The sequence below is a fragment of the Phyllostomus discolor genome, chromosome 4 (genome assembly GCF_004126475.2).
Source record: "Phyllostomus discolor isolate MPI-MPIP mPhyDis1 chromosome 4, mPhyDis1.pri.v3, whole genome shotgun sequence".
NCBI classification, from domain to species: Eukaryota; Metazoa; Chordata; class Mammalia; order Chiroptera; family Phyllostomidae; genus Phyllostomus; species Phyllostomus discolor.
The window spans coordinates 6,396,811-6,407,778 of NC_040906.2; the positions used below are offsets into that span (position 1 = coordinate 6,396,811).

Sequence of the window (10,968 nt, forward strand, 5' to 3'; positions counted from 1 at the left end):
ATTTCATTAAATGAAATCATTAAGCTTATTCCTCCATTCGTTAAAATTACTGTTCTTCCTAATTTGTGCTATATTGTATACATAAATCCTACAAGGCATTACTCATGTGTGGATCCAACCTGTCTCCAGGGCTATTCACCAAACTCTGGGGGCACCACAGGGCACTTTTCCCTTCAGTTAGGAGCAGGACTGTTTCCAGTAATGCCTGTTTCTCTCCTCCCTTCTGACCTATAGGGACACTTACAGCACTACATGAGAAGGTCCCCACTCACAGGAGACTCCTCAGTTGTCTCGTTGTTCTCTGACATTTGACTTCAAATATATCAGAACAAAACAAAGTTCAGTGCTGTGTGCGATTGTGACAAAGTAAACCTCACTTACTTTATATTTTTCATCAGTGATGAATTCATGGTCCCGGAGCATTTCAAAGAAAGGAAATGGTGTTTTTATTGCATGTGAAATGTCCACCTTATGCCTTTTGAAGAGCTTGCCTGCAGTCTCCTTAACACTGTTATATATGTACTGGTCCTCTGCAGACATTCTAGAGAGAAAGGATACCATGACAAAATGGTAGCAATCTTTGGCTGTAGGTCCCCACTTTTCACAACTTTGAATGTTTCTTGCCAATCCCTTCTGGCCTCAAAAGGTTTTTTTGAGAAATCAGCTGACAGTTTTATTAGTTACATCCCCTGAACCTAATTCAGGTGTACATTTCTGCAACACATCATCTGTACACTGTATTGTGTGTTAACCACCCAGGCCAAGCCTCTGTCCATCACCATTCATCCCCCCAGAACCCACCCCCGTTCCCCTGGCATGAGGTCTTCCTCTTTTTTTTCTTTTTTGCTCAATCCCTCCACCCTCCACCCAGCCACATAACACCCAACAGCTGTCAACCTGTCCTTTATCTATTTTGCTTGTTAGTTCATAAAGTATGACTTATGATGCCAAAGAAAATGGACCTGAACAGGCAACTTAGGGAAAACTAAAATGTCCAATAAACATAAGTATTCATACAAGATAAACATCCCTTTTTGCCTACTAAATTGGCAAACACAACTTCATAAGTGACCAAGCAGTGATGGAGAAGATTCAGAGAAGCAGATGTTCATTGCTGGTATGAGCAGAAATTGCTAAAGACTTTACTGAAAACATATTGCAATAAATTCAAAGATAGAGTCCATATTGGTCCAGAAGTCACCCCACTTTGGGAACCTAGCCTATGGAAATAAAAAACACCAGTTTGCAACTTACAGAAACTAGAGTTCCAGAACTTTCAGTAGTGCCTTATTTCCCCCTCAGAAGAAAGACAAGTTCTTACAGTACTCAAGGGGCCCGAAATAGTCCAGCTCTTCTCCCCTGTCCCCTAGCTCACTTCCTCTGGCCAAACCTGCCTCTCTGCTGTTCCTTGACTGCACCAGGCACACGTGAGCCCTAGAAACTTAGTGCTGTCTCCCCTGCATAGAGTGTTCTTTGTTCAGATATCCATTTAGTGAACTAACTGCCTCATCTCCTTGAGGCCCTTGTTCCATGTCACCTTCTCAATGGGACCTGCTTTGACCAATTTATTTGAAATAAAAACTTCAGCTCCTTCACCCTGACCTTATACTCCCAATTCCTAATTTAGCTCCCTCTGTTTTCTTTTTTTTTCTACCATGTCTTAGCCTTCCTTAACATATTAAATTAATTACTTCTGTATTTTATTTAAAATTTATTCTCTTATTGTCACTCTTCCCTCTAAATATACATATGCCATTAAGACAGAGATGTTCATTTGTTTTGTCCATTGATTTTCTTGAGTACTAGACACATATATCACAAGTAAATATTTTTTATTAGATACCCGTAGGTACAAAAGCATTTATTGAAGCATTGTTTCAATAGCCAAAACCAACAATAAAACTTAATATGACCACCAAACCTGAAAACAATATGATTTTCCATTCAGATAAATGGTTTAATATATTATAATAAATACATACTAGTGGAATATTACATACCTATTTACTTTTACTAATTTAGATGGAATATCATGGGGTTTTTTTTACAAAATTGATTACAAGAGTAAACATTTATTTTGAATAATAAGTCACAACAACTTATAAATTCTTAAAAACAGGCAAATACTATAACCATAACATCTGAAAGTAACATAGATTTGTACAAATTAGCTGCCTGAAACAACTCTCAAATAGTTCACCCTTACCTTTTTTACTTCTTTTTTAAAAATTTTATTGTTGTTCAAGTACAGTTGTCTGTGTTTCTCTCCCATGCCATCCCTCTCTCCCACACCAGGCAGCCCTACTTCCGTCCCCTGATTCCACCCACCCTTGGTTTTCTCCACATGTTCCTCACCTTCAGGAACAACTGTTCCTGAAATCTCATCCCTCCTCCCCCTCCCATTATCCTCTCTCACCTCCCCTCTGGTTATAGTCAGATTGTTCTTAATTTTAATGTCTCTGGTTATATTTTACTTGCTTGTTTGTTTTGTGGATTAGATTCCACTTAAAGGTGAAATCATTGAGAAGATCATAGTTTTATAGATGAACAAAAATATCAAGTTCAGATTAATATATTATGGCCTCATTTTTATATAAATCAAAGTAATAAAATCTTATGTGTAAACTTTGAAACAAATGTTAGAAAATGTGTGGAATGTCACACCCAAGGCTGTTAACACTGGCTTAGTGACAAGTGTCAGGTTCCACCCAGGACCCTTCAGATCCTTCTTTCAACTTTTTTTGGCAACATCAGCAGAAATAGAAATAATAAATCCAACATAACAAGACTTTAAGCATATTTAATACCTCACAGCTTATAAAATAATATTGTTTTTATAAAACAACCAGAAAACATAAAATTTTAAGAATTGGGTTCTCAAATTGAAAATAAAGTAAGGCAAAAGAATTAAATTCTTAGAAAAAATCAAACAAATGGAATGCAAGACTTGCACAGAAAAGTATAAAACATTGTACAGAAAAATGAAAGGTCTAAATAAATAGAGACATTAAATATTTTAGATTGGAAAACTCAATATTTTTTTAAATTTATATTTATTGACTTTAGGGGGGCAAGGGGAAGAGAAAGAAAGGGAGAAAAACATCCATGTGTGGTTGCCTCCTGATTGGCCCCTACTGGGGATCTGATCTGCAACCCAGGCGTGTTCCCTGACTAGGAATTGAACTGGTGATTCCTTGGTTCACAGGCCCAAGCTCAATCCACTGAGATACACCAACCAGAGCCCCCACAGGTTTCTTCAGTCAGAGACTTCCATATACAGAGCCACAACACAATGATGTAGGTTGCCCTGCCCTGACAAATACCTGAGGTCCCACCCCTTATAAAGTAACAGGTACCTGAGACAAAAAATATGGCTCAAATGAAAGAAGAGATCAAAGCTCCAGAAAAAAATACACCTAAGCAAAGAAGAGGTAGACAACCTATCAGATGCAGAGTTCAAAACACTGATAATCAGGATGCTCACAGAAATTGTTGAGTATAGTCACATAATAAAGGAAAAAGTGAAGGCTATGAAAAGTGAATTAAAGGTTAATGTACAGAGAACCAACAGTGAAGGGAAGTGGAGCTCAAGTCAATGGTTCTTACCAGAAGGAAGCAATAAACATTCAACTAGAACAGAATAAAGTCAGAAGAATTTAAAACTACAAGGAGAGGCTTAGGAACCTATGGGACAATATTAAGTGCTCTAACATCCAAATCAGGTGGGTGCCAGAAAGAGAAAAGGAAAAGCAAGAAATTGAAAACTTATTTGTAAACATAAGGAAGGAGAACTTCCCCAATCTGGCAAAGGAAATAGACTCCCAGGAAATCCAGGAAGCTCAGAGAGTCCCAAAGAAGTTGGACCCAAGGAAGCACACACCAAGGCACATCATAATTACATCACTCAAGATCAAAGATAAGGAGAGAATCTTAAAAGCAGCAAGAGAAAAGGAGACACACACAAAGGAGTTCCCTTAAGACTATCTGCTGATTTCTCGAAAGAAACCTTGCAAGCAAGAAGGGTCTAGAAAGAAGTATTCAAAGTCATGAAAAGCAAGGACTACCACCACCTAGATTACTTTATCCAGCAAAGCTATCATTTAGAATGGAAGGGCAGATAAAGTGCTTCCTAGATAAGGTCAAGTTCAAGGAGTTCATCATCACCAAACATTATGTGAAATGTTAAAGGGACTTGTCTAAGAAAAAGATGATCAAAACTATGAACAGGAAAAATGACAGCAAATTCACAACTATCAACAACTTAATATAAAAAACAAAAACAAGAAACTAAACAAACAAGTAGAACAGGAAGAGAATCACAGAAATGGAGATCACATGGAGGATTATCAGTGGGGCAGGGGAGGGAGTGCAGGGGGGAAAAGGTACAGGGAATAAGAAGCATAAATGGTAGGCACAAAATATACAGGGAAGGTTAAGAATAGTGTAGGAAATAGAGAAGCCAAAGAATTTATATGTACAACCCATGGACATTAAATAAGGAGGGGTGGGAATCTAGACAGATGTGGTGTGCAGATTGGAGGCAAATAAAGTGAAAGAAAAAAATGGGACAACTGAATAACATAATCAATAAAATATACTCAAAAATAAAGCCATAATCTGAGAAATGAGAGCAAATCAATGACCCCATTTTTCAATGACCATAGGTTTCTGGTGCAGTAGGGAGAGTTTTAAAAAATCTCAATACCCTCAACTTGGATGTGCTATATCACTTTCTGCTGATAAAACCTGAAAGTTGGCAAAAGCATTTAAATGTTATTAATCATTTAGGAAATGAAAACAGTGTAAGGATTTATTACTTTGGTGAAGGGGAAGGAGAAACCAGGGAGTTATCACAGAAGCCACATTTGACTTCAAGGCATTTCTTGATCCTAGAGAACCAGATCCTTGGGTTCGACAGCCTTAGTATGTGAGGGATAGAAACAAAGTCCAGGCCACACAGGATGGAGAGTCCAATGGGAACCCAGATGAAATGAATGGAGGGCTTGTGCCCTCAGGTACCTTGATGTAGCAAAAGAAATCCTGCCCAAAGGCTCCTGCCTTCACTGCAGGCCTAAATTTTACCCATAAGTAAGCTTTTCAAGTACAATTGAGGATACAGCTAAAATCAACTAGCAAAATGATCTCTGTAAATAAGTGTGGAGAGGAAAACATAACAAGTTTGCAAAAGAAGCCTGGCAATCACCACCTTAACCAAGTGATCAAGGTGAACAACCCTGGTGATAAGTCAGGCTGACATCTCCCCTGACAGAAGGGATGAGAAGGGCACTTCTCCTCAGGGAATTCTTTCCTAAAACCCATAACACCAGACTGAAAAGAATCAAGATTAACCAAAACTGAGGAATACTTAACAAAATGCCTGACTAGTACTTTCCAAACTTCGGGGTCATGAAAAACAAGGAGAAACTGAGGAACTGTCACAGACCATAGAATAGGTGACAAGATGACTGAAGGCAACGTGGTATCCCGGAGTCAATCCTGGAACTCAACAAGGACTTTAATGGAAGAACCATTAAAATTTAAAAAGTCTGCAGTTTCAGTAACACTGATGTAGCAATGTGGGTTTTTCTGTTTTGATAAGTGTATCACAGCAGTGTAAGAGCAGCACATCACAGGATGTGAAACTAGGTGTGAACTGTACAGAAATTTCTAGAGTATCTTTACTTTTCTATAAATATAAAATTATTCCCCCCAAATTTATTTAAATAATGTTTGGAAGTGAGAACAGCAGAAAATGTAGAAAACAGGGCCAGAAACACCTCATACACTGAAAACATTAGATATACTTTTTTAAAAATCTGTGCAAGTTTCCATATTAAGAAAGGAAACCTACAGCTAACATCAACCATAATGGCACAGTGAGAAAAGCTTCCTCTTTGGACCTGGGCTCAATTTGCAGATGATTACTAGCATTACCTGTGCTCATCATAATCCTGGAAGTCCTGGCCAACACAATAAGCAAAGAAAATAAAATAAGTGTAAAGATTATAAAGAAACAAAATTGTCCCTAAGTATACATTATGTAAGTTCATATATATCACCATATAAGCTACTAAAATTGGAAAGTGACAAAGATTAATTTATTTTTATATCTTAGTAGCAGGTAGCTAGAAAGCTGATTTGAAATTATGCAGATTTAAGAAAAAAGATATCTACAAATAAATGTAGCTGAATGAGTATAAAACATCTAGGGACAAAGTTATAAATTTTATTAGAGAATATTTTAATATATTTTATAGACTATACTATTACAGTTGTACCATTCCCCCCCCTTATTCCCCTCTGCCTTGCACCCCTCCTCCCACATGCATTGCCCCCCCTCCATTTAGTTCATGCCCATGGGTCGTACATATATCTTCTTTGGCTTCTACATTTCCTAGACTATTCTTAACCTCCCCCTGTCTATTTTGTACCTACCAATTATGCTTCTTATTCCCTGTACCTTTTCCCACATTCTCCCTCCTCCCCCTCCCTGCTGATAATCCTCCATGTTATCTCCATTTCTGTGATTCTCTTCCTGTTCCAGTTGTTTACTTAGTTTGTTTTTCTTTTTTTTAGGTTCGGTTGTTGATAGTTGTGAATTTGCTGTCATTTTACTGCTCATAGTTTTAGATCTTCTTTTCTTTGGATAAATCCCTTTAACATTTTGTATAATAAGGGCTTGGTGATGATGAACTCTTTGAACTTGACCTTACCTGGGAAGCATTTTATTGGCCCTTTCATTCTAAACGAGAGCTTTGCTAGAGAGAGAAATCTTGGATGTAGGTCCTTGCTTTTCATGACTTTGAATACTTCTTTCCAGCCCCTTCTTGCCTGTAAGGTTTCTTTTGAGAAATCAGCTGATAGTCTTATGGGAACTCCTTTGTAGGTAACTCTTTCATTTCCTGTTGCTGCTTTTAAGATTCTCTCCATCTCCTTCTCTTTAATCTTGGGTGACGTAATTATGATGTGCCTTGCTGTGTGCTTCCTTGGGTCCAACTTCCTTGGGACTCTCTGAGCTTCCTGGATTTCCTGGGAGTCTATTTCCTTTGCTAGACTGGGGGAGTTCTCCTTCATTATTTTTTCAAATAAGTTTTCAATTTCTTGCTCTTTCTATTCTATTTCTGACACCTGTACGATTCAGACACTGGAATGTTTAAAGTTGTTCCATAGGTTTCTAAACCTCTACTCATTTTTTTGAATTCTTGTTTCTTCATTCTGTTCTGGTTGAACGTTTACTTCTCCCTTCTGGCCCAAACTGTTGATTTGAGTCCCGGTTTCCATCCCATCACTGTTAGTTCCCTGTGCATTTTCCTTTAATTCACTTTTCACAGCCTTCACTCTCTCCTCTATTTTGTGACCATACTCAACCATTTCTGTGAGCATCTTGATTACCAGTGTTTGGACTGTGCATCTGATATATTGACTATCACTTCATTGTATACTTATATTTTTTCTAGGACTTTGATTTGTTCTTCCATTTGGGCCATTTCTCTGTGTGTGTTGCTATGCCTTTTACTTAGTACGGGGTGGAACCTTAGGCTTCATGAGGGCAAGGCAACCCATATTCCTGCATTTTGGTGCAATATGGGGGTGGGGTCTTGAGAAGGAACAATGTGGCTTGCTGGGCTCTTGGCTGGTTTTCAGTCACTTCCTCCACTACCCACAAGCACATTGGGCCCTTCTGGTGTTGAATCCCAGGTGAGTGGGTTTGTGTGTTCTCTCCAGTGAACTCTCCTATAAGGTGGGATCTTCCCATGTTGCCACAAACCCCACAGCTTTTTTCAGTCAGAGGTTTTGAGGATTGATTTCCCCACGCTGGAACCCTGGGTTGCTTGATCTGTCTCACTTCCCAGTTGTTCCTCCCAATTTATCCATATAGAAATGTGGGACCATCCTCTCTGCCAGCTACCACCTCACCTGGTCCTCTAGCCGCCTCCTTGCCTAGAGTCCTCTCTGCCTCGGCTGCCCACCTCCTTCCTTCTTACTGGTCTGGATGAATGTTTCTTCTTTAACTCCTTGGTTGGTTGTCTGTCTTCCATACAATTCAATTTTCTGGAAGTTCTGCATTTTTTTGTTTTTAAAATTTGTATTGCCCTTTCAGTTGTGGAAGGAAGCCATAGTGTTATCTACCTAAAATTCCATCTTGGCTGGAAGTCTAAATAATATATTTTAATTCATAAAAGTATGCATATAATAGTATATATATACTATATTAATGACATACAAAATCGATATCATAATGATGTCAGTTCTCCTCAAGTCAATCCACAAATTCATTACAATCCTAATATAAATTCCAAGATTTTGACAAGCTGGTTTGGACATGCAAAAGGACGAGGCATTTTGAAAAGGGAAAGAGGATGGGAAGATGCACTCTGCCACATGTCAAAGTTCTTATGAAGTTGTTGTGCTCTGAAAGTCATTGTGGCACTAGGAGAGGCTCTTACAGGCCAATGGCAGAGGAAAGAGAGCACAGAGCAGACCCTGCACATGTGGCCACTGGGTAATGAAAAGGGCAGTAGAGCAGAGGGTAACAGGATGGTTAACCAAATGTGGTGCCTCAGAGAAAACGACAAGAAAAATGATAAGTCCTTCAAACTGTATAATAGATGCCAAGAAATTCAGTCTCAGATAAGACAGAAAATATTTTTAAAAACTCATCCAGATGAGGATGGTGCAAAAGTCAAACATGAGTGATGTAGGCTGTACAACCACGGCAGGCAGGAGAGAAAGTGAAGGAACACAGACACCAACCTATAGACAGGGTTCACCTTCAGGAAAAACCCAGTGGTCAAAGAAGACATCCAAAAACACTTAATTTCACACAAACACCTACACAAAGCAAAAGTGTGCAGATTGCTTGATTTAGTAACAAAAATGTGATTTAAAGTTGAGCCTGCAGAGCTATGGAAGGAAATTGAGACCACTCTCAAAAACAAAGAGAATTAACTCTTTCCAATTAGAAATTATAAGAAACCAAAAAGAAAAAAAGAGCTAAAATGAAAATAATTGTCACAGAGAAAGAATTTGAGAGAACCATTATGAACACAAAATAAAAAACTAAAGAATAAAAGTTTAAGGAACCTATAAAGTTGTGAGAGCTCAAGTTGCATCAATGAAAGAATAATTTTGCACAAAATTTGAAATATAAAAAGTTTTACACTATATTGGAGAAGGAAGCATCTCTGAAATAGAGGTGAAATTGAATCTGCCACCTTAAAGAACACAAGGACTGTGTTTAAGTAGAGCTGCATGGAATTCACCAGTAACTTTTGGTATTGTTTTTATTTATTTATAATAACCAAGGTGTATCCATCTTATTAAATTAATACTACAAGTAGATACTCCATATTTCAAGATTTAATATGATAGAAGTCACCAGAAACAAAACAAAGACATAAACAAAGTTAAAGACAAGAAAAGTATATTCATAAAGTTCAAACTAAGCAGCAAACTATCCCTTGTCATTAAAGAAAGGACAATCAGCTCAACTAATAACATTGGTCAAAAATAAACCAACAATTCAGAGACGAAGCAATTTAAATAGACAATAGGCAGGCAAACCCCATGTAATCAGAGAATGCAAACTAACAGGCTGCATCCCTTTATCCAGCTCGTTTGTGAAGTCTGGGTGTGGACAGATGTCTCATCAGCCAGTGGTGGGAGAATACAGCGGTTCAGCCATAGGAAAATAAAAAAGGCAACTTAGCAGGATCTGCAGTATAAACAAGTGAGTGTTATTACCCTCAACAATTTCACATTTTGGTTTTTGAAACTAGACAAATACTTGGGTATATGCAAAAACATAAAGAAGTATGAAATTTTATTTCAGAGCTTGTTGGTATAAGACTTATGGTGTATGGATTCCATGCAGTAGTTTGTGGCCATTAAAAACAATGAGATGGATCCATGCGATGACTAATGTGAAAGGATTTCTAGCCTTTTCTTTGCCAAATGTGTAAACTGCTCAGGGGCAGAAAATGAAAGTACAACTGGAACTCAGCCTGCATTAGTCTTTGGTATCTGGCCCTCCTCCTCCTTTGACTCCCTTACCAAGATCCCTGGAGGAAGAACCAGACCCCCAGCCTGAGACCAGAGTAGGCCCTGTGCTGACCCAACACAGGTCATGGAGGAGACCAAGGCACCCAGATTTGCAAAGTCAGGTGTTTAACCTGAATTTTATGTTTTCTAACGTACCCTCTTTGAAACGACCTATGTGAAAGTAGAGGAGTCCTGAGGGAAAAGAGAGGGCACAGAGGTCATGAGAAAATAACAAATCACTGCCTCAAATCCTCAGGAAGCACAACCCACTTGAAATGGCTCCAGAGTGGAGCAGTAGTTATAAGACAAGAATCCTATGGGTTGTGACAACTACACTCACACCAGCGGCTCTCTCTCTGCTGTTTAAAGATCCGCTTCCCTCACTACGTATTCCTGCATTTCACTACACCGTGCATGAGTGTCTTTGTAAACAGGGTTAATGTCAAGGTTTAACGGGGTGTCTAATAACAGGCACTAAAGCAGCGGGGCTGCCAGAGAGAAAGTTAAACTGACCTGGTGCTGAGGTCACTGCCCTTGGTGGCCATCATCCTGCCCTTGATCCTGCCAGGACCTCTGATGCCTCTGGTGTCCCCTGCCTGGTTTCAGTGAGACTGCCCAGCTCTGAGCAGAAAATGTGCAACAGACTCACCCTGAATAGACTCCACCCAAATGGGGAAAAGAGAAGTGAAACTACTGTGTGCTGCCCTATGCTGCCTTTCCCCTTCTATAGCCCCATAGGATATTGATAGAGGTCCTCAGCCATCAGGACTTGAGGCAGCAGGAATGGAGGACAAAGAGGGACAACCAGGGTGTGGAAAGCCGAAGAGCTGGTCTGCCAGCGGGTGCAGAACCAGTCGTCTGTAGTCCCCTTGTGTGTGCAAAGACACAAAAACAACCTGTGAACCCACTGTCCCCAGTTGCCCCAAC

The 10,968-nt window shown here is 39.1% G+C and overlaps 1 long non-coding RNA gene across 1 annotated transcript; it reads right to left on the minus strand.

Moving 5' to 3' along the window:
* Positions 1-397: 397 nt before the first annotated feature.
* On the minus strand, positions 398-10,728 carry LOC118500405. The gene is made up of 2 exons (XR_004902965.1): positions 10,555-10,728; positions 398-541 (listed from the first exon to the last, which is right to left on the minus strand). It is a non-coding gene; the product is annotated as an uncharacterized LOC118500405 (long non-coding RNA).
* Between the last annotated feature and the right edge of the window lie 240 nt (positions 10,729-10,968).